The sequence below is a fragment of the Eptatretus burgeri genome, chromosome 14, assembly GCF_056783735.1.
Source record: "Eptatretus burgeri isolate ZD-2024b chromosome 14, Ebu_testis_v1, whole genome shotgun sequence".
Lineage (NCBI taxonomy): Eukaryota > Metazoa > Chordata > Myxini > Myxiniformes > Myxinidae > Eptatretus > Eptatretus burgeri.
Window position 1 is genome coordinate 69,699,840 of NC_140974.1, and position 19,209 is coordinate 69,719,048.

Here is a 19,209-nt window from a genome sequence, read left to right on the forward strand (position 1 = left end):
GGGGAACACGAGGTATACAAGATGGACATTACAGGGACTTAGAGGAAGGAAAGCAGTAAATTTGAAGGAGGTGGGTTTGGGGTGGATTAACGGAGGTAGAAAAGATCGAGGATTTGGATGGGGGACGATGAGGTGGTGGTGAACAGCTGTTTTGAAGGCTTTGAGGGAAGAATGGGATTGAACAGAGTGAAGGAATTTATTCCAAAGGCGGGAAAAAGAGGAATGAAAGAGTGAAGGTAAGCAGTGATTCGTGATTTTGGTAGTTTTACCAGAAGGGGGTTGTTGGCGGACCTTGAGCGCCCTGCGGAAATATGGTGGGGACAAATCACAGATGCAGCGGGGTGGGGGGAGACCGGAAAGGAGATGGTAGAAGACAGAAACACCACTGACCTGCCTGCGGTGAGAGAGTGAGAGGCCCAAAGACTCAGCCTCATCATGGAAGATGCCAATTATCCGAAATGCCTTGGTTTCCACAGTGTGAAACTGAGAAAGGTGGGAGGCAGGAGCACCAGCCCAGAGGGGAGAGAAATACTCCATCTGAGATACTGAGATGACTCATCTCAGCTCAACATCCACGATTGGTCGAAATGAAATCCCGCAATAACGGAATCGGAACACAATAGGTTGCCCGTGTTTGGTAGAATCCCGTGATATTGGAGGGTTTACTGCTCATAACAAAAAACACAAAACTACAAACAAATCAGACTATCAGGCTTTCCCTCTATAGTTGGATGGATGACCTTGGTAGTAGCTCTTGCACAATTTGTCAATACGGGTTTTGATATTAGCGTGTGCCAGACGCACGTCATTGTCCACCTGCAGGCGTGCTCTGTGCTTGCTTTTCACTACTTTGAGTACAAGTAGTTTGTGGCGAATGGTAAAAGACATTTCAGAGCCTTCTCAGCCAGGGCAGGATAGGCATTTCTCACATAGATCCAGAACTCTGACAGTGGAATGGCAGAGAACTTGATTTTCAAACCCCCTTCATTTGACATTTCAATGAGTTCCTCTTGAGACTTCAGATCGAGATGTGCACCTATCCCGGCTGTGAAGTGGTCTGTAATCCATTTTAGGTGGAAGTTGCAGTTTGGGAATTTTAGCAAATTGTATTGACCATCTGTGAAAAAATTACTTACCAAAAAATTTCTTCACTAACGTATTCATCTCAGTGTCTACTAACACCTATCAATTAGTGCAACCCCAAATCCTTGTGGAAAATTCTGGGGAGCCAATCAAAGTTCGGGTGCTCAGAGGGCCTGCGCGAAAAAAAAAAATCGGAAAATTAACTTTTGCCAATATTGACTTGTGGGATGTCTAACCAGGGGTTTTTTGGGGGTGCTGAATTGATTCCAACCATTATTTTTGAGAAAAAACACTCCTTTATCATATAAAATGTATTTTATTGACATTTTAACAGAACTGTGCTCAATGGAAATGTTGCTTCGTCAGCTTTTACAAACTTATTCATCAAACTCCCCAGTATCTTCCTCACTCCTCTTGTCATCCAGCTGGTTTATGTTCAGGCAAGAGTTACCATGACAGATGCCGCAAGCAAAAATACAAATGACTCCTTGCTATTTACAGCAGCACCTGAGTGAGCTGCAGTCCCCCACACAGTTGCAGCTGGCAAACGTCAGGAGGTAGTCTGGTGCAATGGGGTCTGTAGAAGGGACTGGTGCATATCCTTGCTCAGTGAGTTGCCATCCATAGTCCCGGGCATCCAACGATGGACTTTGCAGCATCAGCCAGTCTCTAGTCTGGAGGTAAGCTCGGAGAGAGTGCTGTGCTGCAGCTCCTGTTGTCGGGGGGAGTTTCTTAGGTTTTATGCTCCCAGTAGCAGCTCGCTTGCTGAAGATGTCGAATCTCAAGTCTTCCAAGTCTTTGGAGGATTTCCCATGGAACATGAGCATGAAAAGATGACAGCCTGCTTTCATGATATCACCTTTCTCAGCTCGGATGTCCATAAACACGTCCATTGCCCTCTCTGCTTCATCAGTCTTGCAGAGCTTGCTTAGGCCTGAGTCACATTTGCCACGGCGGCTGTGGGGTCTACAAAATCTATGGTCACTAGCAATTATAGGGCGGCTACAGTATTTCCACGGTCACACAATGTAGCAGTCACATATGTTTTTATTTTTCGGGTAGCCGCACGGGGTATTTATAAATTGTGGAAACCGAAAACGTGGGGGTGCCATACGGTCTTTGATTTAATGTCGCACGGTGACCTTAGGGCGTTCCTGCGGCTATAGAATTTAAGGCAGACGCAAGGTGCCCGCAGGGGGACCGCAGGGGGCCCTAAGGCGAACGTGCGGCCAGACTGACGGTAACGAGTGGGGTCTTTTTATTTTTATTTTTTTTACTAGTTCTTTTGTTTCGGCTTGTCGAATTGCTACGGCGAACGTAGAAATGAAAAAAGTTATAACTCCACGCTATAATTCCACGGCGACTGCTACGGCCTGTAAAATATAGCCAAACGGCGTAGGGCCACCCTGAGGCCACCGCAGAAACTCTGCGGCCGCCGCACGTTTCTGTCAATTCAGAGGGCGTACGGCCGCCGTATCCTCGCCGTAGAGCAGATGTGACTTAGGCCTTAGCAAAGTTGGTTTTCTAAACCCAAAAATTGCAGACTGTATCGCAGCCAGAGAAGCTGTGCAAGAAGACGAGATACCTCCGGTATATCTCTGGGAGGGCCTCCCGGATCTTTCTGATATCGTAAGATGTTTCTTTGGCTGTCGTGAGGAAGCAACACTAGTCTGCAACTGCAACATTGATGGTCTGCAACATGATGAATCAGCATAACCAGGATGTGTGTGTCCTCATCCTCACCTCGACAGGGGACTCTCTTGCCTCATCTGGAGCTGCGCTGACGATGGAGGTGTCAGCATCATCGGAGCATTGCTGTACACTGATTCCATTCCTACTAAATGTCTCAGCAAGGAGCAGAACGAGCTGGGCTTTGTTGTTCCTGTTATCGAGGAACTTTTCTCTTGTGATGATGATTTTGAGATCCAGACGAATCTGAATGTCACAGCATGCATTCTTTGTTCGTCTCAAGTGGCCATGGTCCTTGGTGGAACTGCCATATCCATCAAAGACCACCGTTATCCGGAGGCGATGGCTCCCCATGGACTTCACAAACTGGAGGTAGCTCTCGACAACATCCTTCCAAGTAAGATTAGCCTCCCACTTTGCATTGTGCAGGAGCCACCCACCATCAACCACAAGGCTTATGCAGGGGGGTTGTTCGACAGGTGCCACACATGCCTTCAGGGACCTTGCTAGGGCAGCCTTGTCTGGCTTTCGCAACTTTTGATTTTTGTCAAACAGAGACATCGGTTTTGGCATCAACTCAAAGTGCAGAGCTTCTTTGGTCTTGACTTCATGCTCACTGATGACAATGAGGTGGTTGAATAGCTTCAGTGAGTCAATGACCAGCTTCTTGCCATTGACCTTGCGTCCAGATCTGAGGCTTGCAAGTGATTTGACCTTGTGTTTGGTTAACATTGCATCCACAACAGTTTTCCCATCCATCTTAGCCTGTATGGCTCTGCCAACTTCTTCTGCTTGATCAGCGTTGACTTGGTCTTCGGGAGTGCTGCTGAACCCAGTTTAGAAGGACACCAGTCTTCTTGTTCCATGTGGCATTGAAAGGGTTGACGTCCTCCAACCATCCAACTAGGGTGTTGACAGCATCGTTATCTCTCTTCATTTGGGCTCTTTTAACGTCGGTGTGGACAGGTACCCCACATTTGACCATGCTTCTTTCTCGCTCTTGGTGAATGAATGAGAAGTGGTTCAGAGTCTGAACCCAAGACTTATGAGAAGACTCATTCCGAAAGCGGCCTCTGTTAAGAGTCCATGTGCCGGACCATTCATGGTCTGAGAACCTGACTACATGGTTGCCGTACAAAGTGAACTTGGATAGAGTTTCCTGGAACATGGGACCCTCCTGTCACTGATGCATCAGCTGTACATACAGCCTTGCTCCCTTTGTGTACTGATGGTGGCCTGCTGCTGCGAAGGTATTGAGCATTCCAATGATGCAGCTGAGATGACCTGTGTGGTCTGGTCACGCTCACTCCTGATGAATACCTTGATGAGGTCGATTCTGCCATAGTACCAGACCCAGAGTGCTGGTGTCTGTCCTCCTTCAGCTAAGATCTTCAATCTCTCTGCCATCCTCTCCTCGAAGACAGTGACTATCCTTGGTGCATATGTTAGATTAGAGGAATTTTGATTACCTGTTGTCTCATCTTTTGCAGTCCTGATGAAGTCCTCCATGTCAGTTGCATTGGATATACTTCTTGCACGACTGTACAACTCTGTTTTACAATCCACATGGTATCTCAACTTGCTGTCTTCTCCGTTGTTCCAGTCCTCATTTAGTCTCCCGATCAACGCCACATCGCCCACAAGCTCAGAATGTGATAAGTTCCGTGGGTGGCCTTTATTGGAGACTTTTGAGAGCGTATGCTTTTCAATCCCGGAACCACCACAGATGAAACACCTCAAGCCAGGTTCAGTCACATCCTTGTCCATACTGTCCAAAAAAAAAAATACATTTTTTTGTAAACAACAGACAGGACATGAAATTTTGACACAAAACAGACGGAACACACATACAGTGATGCGTTTTAACATTAATAGGTCCATTCTACGTTGAACATATTCAACTTCTATTGAGTCCGGTACACAATAATTTTATAGCTAAAAGCTCTTAGCTGACGTCAGCTAACACAGATAATTCTACTGAGCACGAGCACAAGTATAACCAACAATATAGCAGTGGTTTCAAAAATGTTGTATGCTGGTTTCAGCACAATTTGAACAATCTGAATCAATTGAGCCAAATTACCGCAAAACACAGTTTGATATATCTAAAAATGTATCATATCAATATTTTACGGCCAGGGATTCATTTTTCCTCAACTCTAATGGTTGGAATCAATTCAGCACCCCAAAAAACCCCTAGTTAGACATCCCACAAGTCAATATTGGCAAAAGTTAATTTTTCTGATTTTTTTCGCTCAGGCCCTCTGAGCACCCGAACTTTGATTAGCTCCCCAGAATTTTCCACAAGGATTTGGGTTTGCACTAATTGATAGGTGTTAGTAGACACTGAGATGAATACGTTAGTGAAGAAAATTTTTGGTAAGCAATTTTTTCACAGATGGTCAATACAATTTGCTAAAATTCCCCAACTATTGTTAAGGTCAGGGAAATAGTCTGTAAAGTAGCTCTGCAGATGTGTATGTGAAAAAATAAGGGGCATGATGCTGTCTGCACTCGACGTCAGACATTTGATGTCAGAATGCCTTCAGACATTATCCTGTTGATGGAGTGGGAACGTTTCAGTGACTCCCTTCTGGAGTTTGCTTTCCCACAGGGAGACTTTTTCGTGAATGCACGTACTTTGCCCATCCATCCATCAGGACCATACTCTGTGCAGAGCATTGGTGCTGCTTAAGCAGTCTGCTTGGCTATTGGGGACAATACTGGACAGGTCGCCACTCCGACACAGGGTACCAGCCAGCTGGCACTTATTTTGCTGACCCCAGAAGGATGACAGGCAGAATCAACCCCACCTGGTATTAATTCAACATCCAAATGGGGATTTGAACTTTGGATCCTAAGGATCCCAAGTCCACCACCCTAACCATTAAGCCAACACCAGGCATGAACTTTGTCTCACACATTAAAAATGTAGACTTCACGGCCTTGGATGCTCTAATTAAGTCCATTTAGATGCTGGAAAACGTCTGCCAGATATGCTAACTTCAGCATCGACGACTCATCCTCGAAACAGCTGCAAGGTCTGACTTTTCAGATAAAACAAAGTCTGCCAGCTCTCTCTGTAATGCAAACACACGGTTCAAAACTGCCCCATGCGATAAGCAGCACACTTCAGAGTGGAGCAGCAAGCCCTCAAAGTTAGCACCCATCCATATAATGGTAAAGTATTCCAAACAGTCTGTTTCAGGGGGTGTGCTTTTACATAGTCCATAACATCCCGCAGAACCTGATGCAATTCGTCATCCATGCATTTAGCAACAAGTGCCTTGCGATGGAGCATGCAGTATGGGTCGACGACATTAAGGGCTTCTGCTTTTATGAGGGCAATGACCGCTGTGTTTGCCTGACATATCAACGGTGCCGTCAGTACACACACCCACATGACGAGACCATTCAATTGAATTTGACTCCATGTATTCATCCAAGATCTGAAAACCATCTTGTCCAGTAGTCCTCCCCTCGATGGCTTTGCAGAAAACTATCTCCTCAATAATATACCCATGAGATATATGGTGTACACAAGCAGCTGTGCTTCGTTTGCAATGTCTGTGCTGTTGTCCAACTGCAATGCAAAGTACTCATTGGTTCTCACCTGATCCAAAAGTTGTACAGTGACGCCCTCAGCCATGTCACCTATCCTTTTCCTCACAGGATTTATTTTATACTTCAATTATGCTGTTGGTGTCCCCATATCTATACTCTTCCCTTTGTCCTGTTACGTCCTGATCTATTCAGTGTTCCAGCTCTTCCATAAGTCTTAACCTTGAATACAAAAAAATATATAATTGACACCACATTTTGGTGTCCAGACTATACAGTTTACTCTCTCTTTGGAAGTCATAAAATGATCCATCTGGGTTTCATCAGCAATCCACCAGTAACTCGTATATCTCCTGAAACTCACTCAGATCCCAGAAGCATAGATCCAAATCCTTAGTACTGCTGTTTTAGAACTTGTTCAGGGAGGTTAATCAATGATCCTCATTCCTGGGCCACCTTCTTCCTCTTTCTCTTCTTCCCTTTATCAGGGGTGAGGTCCGAAGGCACCAAGCTTCTTCCCTGCCTTGACCACGATACTCCTCCAATTTCATCTGTCCTCAGCCAGCTCTCTCTACTCTTCGACCACCCCTACCTTGCTGATATCCCTTCTCACAAATCCTCCAATCTCGACCATGGTCCACCTCTTTTCCTCCTACCTTGCTCTTTCAACCCATCCACTCTCTTTGCCATTCTCTCTTCTCCATCTGCACCAAGTGTCCAGCCCATCTCAGCCAGGATTTCAGCAATCTCCCAGTCAAGCTCATCTGCACACCAATCTCCTCCCTCAGTTCATCCATCCTCCTTCTATAAACCCTCCTCACTCCCACAATCATCCTGAGTGGGCCACCACTGTCACCATATTGAAAAATCCCAACAAATGATATGAGAAACGGCTTCAGCAAGAATATTTTTCGTATAAATTTAATAATTCTGTCCTGCAATGACATCTAATTTGGAAATGGCTCTTTAATGTTAAATGTCATTAGTTTAGAAATCAGAACTCCTCACAGCCAACAAGTCCTTTGTCCATTGTCCAATAGAGCACTGTTCTACACTGTATGCTGGGACCCCAGAATCACATTTGTGTGTCTTGGATTCTATGGAATGTAAAACTTTCAACATCATCGGCATCCCCTGCAATGAGGTCGAAGCACAAGGCATGTTGCACTCGCATCGCAGATAGGTCGGTGTCCTCTCATTTTTATTTTTAACTTCCTCCTCTGATCTAGCGGTCTGCTTTCTCAGCCTTCGGACCCTTCATAATCTCCAGGATGCATGGTTCTTCAAGCAACCACTCCTGGTTCGACATCCCAAACTCCACACCTCAACGTTTTTGTTCCTTTGTTTTTTGGGCTACTCTTTGTGGCACTGCTTTCCTGAGGCTGTTATGTCCCACTCTTCCCTCCAGGGCTTCGAGCAGGTGGTTTACCACAACTTCATGGGACCCCTCATCCATCCCACAATTTTTCCACCCCCATTAACTCAACCGAACCTTAGCCATCCCTCTTACTTGCAGATTACTGTGTTTCCTCTTCTCTCATTTATTAGTCCCCTCCCGCTTTCACCGGATAGGAGGGGACCATTGGTTGTTGCCTCGTCCATTCCTCCCACCTGTAGTTTTTTTCACACTTGTTTTCACACACCCTTTAACATGTTCAACTGAACCTTGGTACATGGGTATATTTATAAGTTACAGAACAAGTTTGAGTTTAAGGGTGGTTCGTAAATTTTTCAGTTATGCCCTTTTTAGACTGAGAAAAATTAACATATTAACTGGATACAAGCAGAGTACTCACCCTTCGGGTGATCTCGTTGCAAGCATGCAACATGTTCTTCTGACGCATACCTTTATTCGGGCGGTGTATTGGCAACGGAGAGCTCTGTTTTCACAAAATAAATAACACATGAAGTTATGTGCATGAAGCAAAAACATACCTACTGCTTATAATTAAAAACACCTCACTGCACTGGAAAACGTGGGGACAGGAATACTGGAGTGTAAATGGTGCATACTTGTAATACCCTCTCCCACGTGGAGGGGGCGCGATACGATACACATTTACATCGAGATTTTTGCGTCCCTTCTGCCTCCCCTCCCCAAGACCACTGGCAAAGATAATAACACCCCTATTCATTTATTGGGATCATGCTGATCCTCTGTAGAAAGTGAGGACGTAATCAGCCCAGAACTGTAGGAGTAGTGCGACAAATACACACACAAACACCCGTGAATTACCCGTGAAGAAAGAACTAGCAAATACAACCTGTCCCTTCAATGACAGGAATATTAAGGGGTGGGGAGAGAAAGAGGGAGAAGAGGGAGAAGAAGAAGGATAGAGTAGGGGGAGAGGAGGGAGGTTAGGGAGGGAGGGAGGGAGGATGGAGGTTAAGGAGGAAGGGAGAGAGGACGGAGGTGAGGTGGAGAGATAGAGAGGGAGAGGATGGGAGAGAGAGGGATCATGGTGGGAGAGAGAGGGAGGGGGGAGAGGTTGAGGGAGGGGAAGGAGAGGAGGGGGGATTCCGTCAGATGTGATGCCCAGTTTAACGTCCATCCGAGAGATGGCAGACACATTGATGAATCCTCCTGCCTGTGAAACACCAGGATGTCAGTATATAGCTGGGTCAGTATTCAAACCCAGGCAAAACAGCTTAGAGTGAGCGTGCATACATCTCGGATATCCAGTCGTGATCTGGCGAATAATTGCTTTATAAAAACTGAATTGATCTGAGCAGCAGTTCCGACTGCTAAAAAAAAAAAAGAAGCTTTAATTTGTCCAATTCATCCATTCTTTAACACTTCTTCCTCTCCTAGACCTCCAGAGAGTTGAATGGTGGAGGAGGGGGTTTGGGAGGTGGATAGTGTGAGGAGAGGGAAGGGAAGGCAGCACAAGGGGAGGGGGGGCAGCATGAGAAGAGGGAGAGGCAGCGTGAGGCAGTGGGGGAGGCAGCATGAGGGGAGGGGGAGGCAGTGTGAGGGGAGGGGAGGCAGTGTGAGGGGAGGGGTATGTACAATACATCATGGGTCTGATATAATACATATGATGTAAATACAAGTCTGGAGACGGCGATGGTTCACAAGCAATGGACACGGTTCGCCTTTTTTATTTTTTGACCTTCGAGGGGACGCCACTGGCAAACTGGCGGGAATCGGGAAAAACGTAAATGATGAAAGTTGTAGTACTCGAAGAGCACTACTTGCACACCAACTTTCATTCGAAGTAGTTGAAAACCCTAGGAGCTCGATGCCCAATTTATTGATTTTTTTGACATTTTCTAAGTTTGTGACCTTGTGACCTTGACCTTGGGACGAAAATGAAAAATCGAGCTCCGTGGGGCTATGCAGGTGCCATTGGGCTAACCAAATACCGAAACCCCAGTCAGATTCGACAAACCCCCTCGGAGAAGATGTAACTTGAAACTGGCTACCCCCGAGAAACACATTTTTTTTTGGGCGTGGCTCCGCCCATAATGGGCGCAGCAGCCCATTCTCCGGAAAACACAACTAGATCATGATACAAACCTCACACCCTAATTTTATCAAGATCGGATCAAAACCCACTGAGCTATGCACGGGACAGACACACAGACAGACAGACACACACACACATAACGAATATAGTGGTCACTTACTGACTCGTGAACTAATACAGCGAACAGCTCATGGATTTTAAAAGCAGGTTCGACAGCTCGGCGTTGCGCCAAATGAAGTTCCACTTTCTGTACATTCCTTATTCTTTTCTTCACGAAATACAATAGTCCAAACAGTAGAAAAAAAACTTAAGTTTAATGATTTTGCTTAAATAAATACAATTAGTGATTTTTTTTTTTTAATCGCTAATTTGTTAAAATTTCCAGATTTCACTCCAAACTTTGACACTTATTTAGTCAATCAGAACCGATTTTCAAATCAGACATATTTTGATTACAGTATATACTTTCATTAATTCCTGAGAGTAGATCGTGTTTTCAAAGCAAGGCATGTTTGAATAGGCCGAACAAAATGGCGATTTAAGACCCCAGCAGCTCGCTGACAGAGGGCTGACCAAGGATGACGCCTTGATTAATTATTTAATTAAATAAGACCATTAATTATCTTCAAAAGGAGTGTTTTAATTAACCCAATCACCCAATTTTCATTCTCGCACTCCCTTGGAGTTTTCTTGTTTTGCAAGCAAGTTTCAGGCCGCTCGGTTTCATGGTATTTATATATGTATTGTACAGTATATGTACATAAGCCAGAGGCCTACACATGTTTTTGCTTCATGTATGTACAACCGGTTTATTTTTAATATGAAATAATAGAAATAGGTAAAGTCTAGAAACTAACGAAACACGTTGGGTTGAGAGTTTCTTCTTAATTTTGTTTTTCCGTATTAGCTCGAGTGTGCATGAAAGCAAACTAATATTTTTCTCCCGTTTCATGTTAACCTTGTCGTGTTTATTGGTTTTTAGTCTTCAAAAGATATCAGAAAATGAAAATGCCTTTTCCTCTTATTTTGCCGAATATACCCAAACATGTTGGGGTCATAGGGTTTCTTCAAGGTGTTGTTACGTTTGTAGGAGGGGTGGGGGGGGGGGGTAGATATTATCTTAGGACAGAAAGAAATGTATGGAGTAGGATCATCCATGTACGAGTAGTTAGCCAATCTCGATGTAATTTGGGATGGAAACATAGCTTACAAATTGTCTCGTTTAAATGTGCACCATACCGTACGGGATTGGTGCATGGTAATCATTAAATGGAGGTTAGGGTTGAGGAGTTGTATGTGCAACCTTTTTTAATCTCCCTGGGTGAGTCCCCAGCAGCTGTGAGGCTTGAGGAAAGAGAAAGGGGTTTGGAGAAACGGCGTCCTCGGAAAGTAGAGCGTGGAGGAGCTTGGATCACCTCACGAGGGGTGGTGTTGGTGAGAGAGTGAGGGGTGGGATTTCGGAGGCTCTGGGTTCGGTGGGTCTTGAGAGAGTTGGGTTCAGTGTGTGGAGCTTGCTCACCTGAGAAGTGGTTTCAACCTCCAGTTCCTGCTTCAACCCCTCCACAGCAGATAGGGTCTCACCTGGGTTTCTCGTTTCCCTCCCTGTCTATGAACAAGTCTGGTGTGAGGTGCCATAGATTTTATTCTCTTGTATGTAATTATTTATTGTTGAATCCAGTCCCCCCCCCCCAACCCGCCGTCATCCCCATACACCATCCTGATCACTCTCCCGTATTATTGTGTTCGAGAATAAATCCCATTCAATCAGAGATAAGATTCTGGTGTGCTTTTTGCGATCTCTCTCACACACACACACACACACACACACACACACACACACACACACACACACACACACACACACACACACACACACACACACACACACACACACACACACCTCTTCCTCCTTCTCCTCCTTCGTGTGCAGCACAAGGCTACGAGTACCATCATTTTCTTGTGGCACAGCTGTGCCACTGATGCTGTGTCCCTGTACCAGCACACTGGTACTCATTTCACCGACCTCGGAACGGCAACGGGCCGAGTCAACCCTACCTGGTGTTAATTCAACGATCCAACTGGGGCTTGAACTTAAGACTTGGATCTTAAGCAAGCCACCTCAACCGTTAAGCCAACATCAGGCCTGCACGCAAAACCACCATTAGTCGATCCAGTCCAAGGGAGTTGAAATCTGTTCAATCCATCCATTTGTGGCTGATGCTAATCAGCCCTGAACAAGACAGTATTTTAAAATAGCTTTAAAGACAAATACCCACATTCCCCCTCATCTTTTTAAAATTCTCAATATGCTTATAACAAATAGCTTAGATTATAAACTTTTGGAATGTAAATATCTGATTGCAAATAAAAAACAATCTGGCCCAGTAATTACCAACAGAGAGGAATATCCTGTCTGATATGTTGTAGGTGTTACATCATTCTATACTCTTCCATACTCTTCATAGTTAATTCTTCTCCCCTGTTCAAGCCCCACCAACCACACCACTTCTTACAAGATATTATTTTATTTTCACCACTCCTCTTTCTCCCCTTTTCCCTGTTGATATCTGCCTGTCTATCCCACTATCCCACTATCCCACTATCCCACTATCCCACTATCCCACTATCCCACTATCCCACTATCCCACTATCCCACTATCCCACTATCCCACTATCTCCTCGCTCTTCCACGAGGTGAGATTTTGTACACAAAAGTCATCATGGCTTCAGTGGTGCTTCGACAGAATTGTCGTCCCGAGCTTCTACATTTACTTATGTAAATATCTACCCAGTGGAACAGACTCGAGCTGAATAAACATCGAAGCTCAAGCACATACATTACATTTATTTAATATCCCTCCTCATGAAAATAAGATAACATGGTTGAATCAACAAATCGCCATATCTGGTCAGTACTGCCCTCAGCCAACTGTATATTCCTTGTCAAAACACATCTTAAATTCTGGATCTTGGCTGTAAAGGAGTTTGTAAACAACCAAGATCCGTTTCATTTACAACCAAATTTACCTTTAAAAACCTTCTTTTCAAACTTGATCTCCAATACTTTACCTGTTTGATGGGTTTTGAGTCGTAAAGGTGTTCCTGCGCTTCCTTGGAACACTTTGACCAGCCGTGAATGGGCTTTGGTTGGGGTTTTTTCTCATTCTGGGTTCAATTCGGATGAAGAGAAGTAAAAAGTACATAAATAGTGGTGCAAGATCAGCAGGTGCTGCTGCACCATGGAACATGTCATCTTATGGAGAGGATGTTTAAGTGCGGTCCTTCATTTTATATTTAGCATAACCAGACAAAAGAACAAAACGTTCCTTACTTTTTTTTTTTTAAAGTGAACAAAACGTTCCTTAACTTTTGTTTAATGTTACCTTTTTTATTATTAAACTGAACAAAACGTTCCTTACCCTTTTAAAATTTTATGTTTTTAATTTTTTTTACTCGAGCATTCAAGATAATTTCTTCAGATAGAAATTCAAGAAGGCAATAAACACGAAGCCTCAATGCCAGGAATATGATCCTTGGAGGTAAAAGTGCTCTTCGTCAAATCACATGTTTCCAAAGTGTTTGGTTTCTTCACGTGAATTTCCTGGAGGGATTCCAGGCAAAACACACTGTTAATTCAACATGCATCGGATTGCACCGATAAGCCTTTAAACGTTTGAACCCAAAAGATGTATTACAGCAAGAGCAGGGCAAGCTCGACTGATTGGATGTTTAGTTTTCATTTTAAGGTTTTGAATGTCAAGATATTAAACAATGATTTGGTAATATTTTCATCTTAACTGAATTGCTGATACTTATTATTCTTCCTTCTTTCCAACAGAGTCTGAGGCTTAATTTCACTGAGTTTTACCCACTCGGTGAAGAAAACAAAGGTAACCAGGCACAACAAATCCCGCCCATTTAAGGCATAAAGTTATTTTGGGGATCAAATTTAAATTTGATACATCCTTAACCTGAATGTTGATTATAAGGAATGGAATAAGGAATATTTTAGTCTTAATTTGAAGTCAATTAAACCATTTTTGACAAAGTTATGACCGTAAAATGATTTTGTCCTTTCAAGGCCATGTTTAGGTCAAAGGTCATGGTGTCAAATGAAAGCCAATAAAGGACTTGATATATGTCTTCCATAGTAAACACGCATATTCCTAACATTTTTGATTTATAATGGAAAATAAGTAATTTTGACCGATGACAATGACCCCCAAAACTTCGGACCCTACCGATCTTCACAAGTATGCATTTTTCACTATAGGAATGGGTAGGATTATAAGTGACAAATAGAATAAGGTTCACTATAAGCTTAGTTTGAAGTAAATCAGATCATTTTTGACGAAGTTATGAGCAAAAAACGATTTTGATCTTTTCATGACCTTGACCTTGACCTTTGATCCAATTGAACCCAAAAGTTAATGGGGTCGTCCAAGGTTCATTGCCCATCTGTGGATTAAATTTGATAGTGTTTGCTAAAGCTGTTTTGCTGTAAAGTTGCCAACAGACAGACAGACAAACAAACAGACAAACATGCAGTCATAGACTGGTACTTACGAAATCGTCAACTTGACCTCTGACCTTGTCTAATAAAAGCTGTCTCTGGAGAAGGTAGCGACGCAAACCAGAAGTTTCTACGATGATTCTGTACTAAAACCATCAAAAAATCTAATGTTTTGGATGTTTGACCTCACTGTGACCTTGACCTTTGACCGATTTTGACCAAAATCAAATCAGCGCGAGCCACCACCCTCCTGAATCACGTGGTGTAATTTGACATTGGTAGCTTCTTCCGTTCTCGAGTGATCATTTTTTGGATGTTTGACCTCACTGTGACCTTGACCTTTGACCGATTTTGACCAAAATCTAATCAGCACTAGCCATCACCCTCCTGAATCACGTGGTGTAATTTGACATTGGTAGCTTCTTCCGTTCTCGAGTTTCATGCCTACAAACAAACACAAAACAAACACACAAACAAACAAACACACAAACAGAGGACGGAAGTCATCAATATACTTACGAAATCTTTCGATTTCGTAAGTAACAAACCGGATGATTACAATATCCCTCTCCCTCCCTCCGGGGGATGGGATAATAATATATTAGTTATATTACCTATATTACATAATGAAACCAATGCCTTCAAGATAATTGGAATCTCTCGCAATGAAGCTGAGTTGATGGGCTTATCACTTCGCCATCATCGACGGGTCTCTCTGTCTTCTTCTGCCTCCTTCCTGGTCTTGCACCCTCTGTCCTCCATGCGCTTTGTTCCCACCTCCACCAAGTATCTGCAGGACACATTGTCCACCATAAATTCATTCCCAAACTGCAGAACCACTGCTCACCTCCACATATTTGCTCCTCTTTCTTCCCACATGTGGAACTGCCTTCCACACTATCTTCAACCTCATTCTTCCCTCCTGGTCTTGAAGACAGCTGTTAACCACCATCTCAAATCATCCTCAATCCAAAATCATGATCTTTTTTTACACCTGTTAAACCCCCCTTCACCCATCCCAAAATGTTGCTTCTGGCTCCATCTTGTCCACCCCTTGCATTCTCCCCTTCCGCTCATCATTACTCTCATCCCTTGTTTGTCCATTTTCTCCCTCCGCCTTGCTATTGGCATTTCCCCCTTCTCCTTCTGCTGTTCCTTGTGTTATGTTGCATTCTGATCCATTGGGTGTTCTCGCTCTTCCATGAGCCTTGACTATGTATTCAAAAACATCTCTGTGGTGTCTTTTGTAAAGAGATCAAAATAATCCTGGGTTATTGCCAGCACCTTGAACAAATTCCATGTTCCTGCTCTCACTTTCACCAAATCTACACTTGACAAGTATGGTGAGTTGTAAAATAAATATGTGGGAGGCTTTCATCCTGCAGTGGATTGTAAATATGATGGTGTGAATAATATATTGTTGCGGGCTGGGGTTGGGTGAAAAGACCACGAGGGAGGAAAGCTATCTCAGCTCCCGCCAGACTCCCCGGAATTGTATGTCATCGCACACGGATAATTCTGTGACACGGCGGGTTGCTTAACCGACCGTGGACGCCAATAACTCAACCGCGTGATCTAGGGTCCTCCCATCTATGGGGTAACCGGGCTACCTAATTAATCACGTGATTTAATTACGGGGGAACACGCCCTCGGTAAGCCTTGTCTGGACCGGATCATTTTAACAGACAGGATCACTTTACCGGATTGGATGCAGCCGAGCAACACTGCCAAGGACGTACCGGCGAAAAGGAACGGATTGGTGGGAATAAAGTCCTGGCTAAGCTAGGATTCAGACCATGCTGGATCAATGGAGGAAAAGACAAAAACGAGCAGGAAACATTTCGAATAATAATTTATTTACAATGGGGCGAGGAAAGGTATGTGGTACGATCAATAGATTTATTGGGGCGTGCAAGCAGAGATAGGGGAGAAAGGTGTGGTGCGACAATAACAAGCAATTTATGAAAGCGGACGCAAAGCAGACCTAACCCGAAAATAATAACAATCTTCTGCAGGCTTACTTATATCGACAGGCACCAGGACACACACACACACACACACACACACACACACACACACACACACACACACACACACACACACACACACACACACACACACACACACACACACACACACACACATACACATACACACACACACACACACACACACACACACACACACGCGCGCACACACACACACACACACACACACACACACACACACACACACACACACACACACACACACACACACACACACACACACACAACCCGATGAAGAGGAATTGAAGCAAGACAGGAGAGGAGTTGAGGCTACGGTCTCTCGGTACCTTGGTATAATTGATACGTGGTACCCGAACGTGCCATCAATACGTTTGGGGGGAATGCTCCGTGGCGTGGTACCCCCTGACAGCTGGCGCATCGTCCCCTGCTTCGGGCAGCTCGCGTTGAGACCGTGGGTGTGAAAGAGGGGCTTGAGCTGGGAGGGTGGAGTACAGAGCGAGTGTACACAGTGGTAGACGGGACCAGGTGGGTGGGTGGATTCAGCGTCGTGTGGGCAGAGAGGAGGTGGAGGAGTCCAGCGACGATGACAGAAGGTGGAGTCGAAGTGATGACGACAGTAGGCGGAGTCAAAGACCAGCTTGAGTGGGAGGCGAGACAGGGCAGAGAGCGAACGGACCTGCTCCAACCTTTATAGGCCCCACGGTGCGGGGCGGGGGGCCACCCCGAAGCGTCGAGTCACCACCCGAATTGGGCACTCTGATTGGCCCTGACCCCCTGCGAGGCCCGACTGCGATGGCCAGAAACTGCAACACTCCATTTCCGGCAAGATGACCCTACGCTGCAAAAATATCTTACTCACGACATGATACGAATCGCCCACACCGAAGTCTGCGCCAAGAATCACCCTGCAAGAACCCCCAGGCCATGCCCTGATGACTGGCCAAGGGCAGCGTCGGTCCCGCTCGCTTGCTCCGTGTTCCCCGCATGGCCTGGGATGTGCCACATGCCTCACCCGATCGCGGCTTCACTGGCCGTGGAGGTGGGAGGACGTTTGCCGTCTGCGGCCGCCAGCGAGAACCGAAGGTACAATGTTATGACAAACCCATGCACAGACAGAAAGATGTGTCCATTTGTGCCCTGCTCTGTACGATAACAAAGTGTCACGAGTGGCGCACGGGTCTGCCTTCGAGCATACGTTCCGTACATCTTCCGTTCCGATCCGCCATTACGCACGTTGCCAGCGCTCGCCCGATTCTGCTATCGTGTGCGTGGGACGAAACCCGATCGATATAATTAGTCCAGAAATGGGTTGAAAGGAACGTGCTGCTTGCACCTTGCACACTCGCATCCCGTGCAACATGGCGTGGGGTTGCCTTTCTATTATCGGCCTCGGTGAGGGATCGCTTGAGGACAGGAGCTCTGTGCTGTCGAAGCTCATGTGGTGTTTGAGCGCCCTTTCTAAGGTGCTGTTTCTTCCGTCTCCTTGGTACATGTTCCTTGCAGCGTGGGCATCGTGCTGGGTGTGATTCCTGTCCATTGGGTGGAAATTACCACTGCGTGTGCATTTGGCAGGCTGTGTTTTCTACGGAGGGTTGTGGGTGTAATTCCTGCTTGGCCTTTGCTGAGGACCCATCTCACAGTGAAGGGCACACGTGGCTCAGATTTACCTCAGGAATAACCAGAAAAGAAGAGTAGGAATGAAGTTAGATATGAAATGAAGAAGAAATGATGCAAGCAAACCTAGCTATGAGATCCTCGCAACGCACGCCCATGATGCCCCGCTAGACAAAAGGGAAGGGACTATCTACACGTATATTAATGGAATAACTGTCTTGGGATCACTATCTGTTGGATGCATGCGGTTCTGAGAACCGCAACAATATTATGGAAATGCCTCCCAGGGGTTAATAATGTGTAAAATGGAGCAGACATTTCCTTAATGAGTATTATAGAATAAACATGAAGTCATCACCGTATTTTTGGCCGATACGTCATCGATGTGGAGGAAAAAAATCAAATTGACTAATTTTCTCATTTTTCTTTCCTTCATTCATAGATTAGTCAATGTGGAGTATAAGATGAAGCTCGATCAACTATGGTAGTCAGCAAAATAGTCAGAGCAATACATATCTTAATTCTTTCCTGACACAACGCAACACTGCTTACAGTACTTCTTTAAAACAAGCAAGAATGTTTAGTTCAGTAAACCATCCGATATCGTGGGGGTTAGATTCCTGGAAAATGTGGCTATAGTTAAAACCGCGATCATGGAAAAACCAAGGACCAATTGGAAAAGGGGGGTTTGGTTCCTGGGCTTCGAATAAATATTGAGTAAGATCGACGGCAGCCAAAACGAAACACATCACAATTGAATTAAACACATGAATATATATATATATATATATATATATATATATATATATATATATATATATATATATATATATATATATATATATATATATATATATATATATATATATATATTGTTGCGAATCTGGAAGCCATGAGCACACAACATACAGGTCCTATAGATCAGTTATATCGGTAAGTACGTGTTGCCAGTTAGGGTCCCGACCCTCGTCTAATGGGTAATTAAATGTTCTTGCGCTGTGGAGTTATTTTAATAGTCAGGTTTTCTTTTTGTTTATTTTTACACCACCATCAATGTCAGCGTCATCTTCCCCTCGCTCTGCTCGATGCCATTGTCTACGTGTGTTCGATCACGTATGGAGGCGGAGATTTCCTTCACCTCAGAACGAGACTCCACCCAGAAGGGCAGGGGCGGCCCCCTTGTCCAACCAGGAACCTCATCACCTCAGATCGAGACTCCGCCCAGAAGGGCAGGGGTGTGCTCGTTGTCCAACCAGGAAGCTCAGCACCT

The 19,209-nt window shown here is 44.8% G+C and overlaps 2 long non-coding RNA genes across 2 annotated transcripts; both read right to left on the bottom strand.

Moving 5' to 3' along the window:
• Positions 1-390: 390 nt before the first annotated feature.
• LOC147013550 (uncharacterized) lies at positions 391-15,968 on the bottom strand. The gene is made up of 4 exons (XR_015051370.1): positions 14,931-15,968; positions 12,873-12,968; positions 8,130-8,213; positions 391-483 (listed from the first exon to the last, which is right to left on the bottom strand). It is a non-coding gene; the product is annotated as an uncharacterized LOC147013550 (long non-coding RNA).
• Positions 11,702-12,402, bottom strand: LOC147013551 (uncharacterized). Its single transcript, XR_015050986.1, has 2 exons — positions 12,196-12,402; positions 11,702-11,946 (listed from the first exon to the last, which is right to left on the bottom strand). It is a non-coding gene; the product is annotated as an uncharacterized LOC147013551 (long non-coding RNA).
• Positions 15,969-19,209: the final 3,241 nt, after the last annotated feature.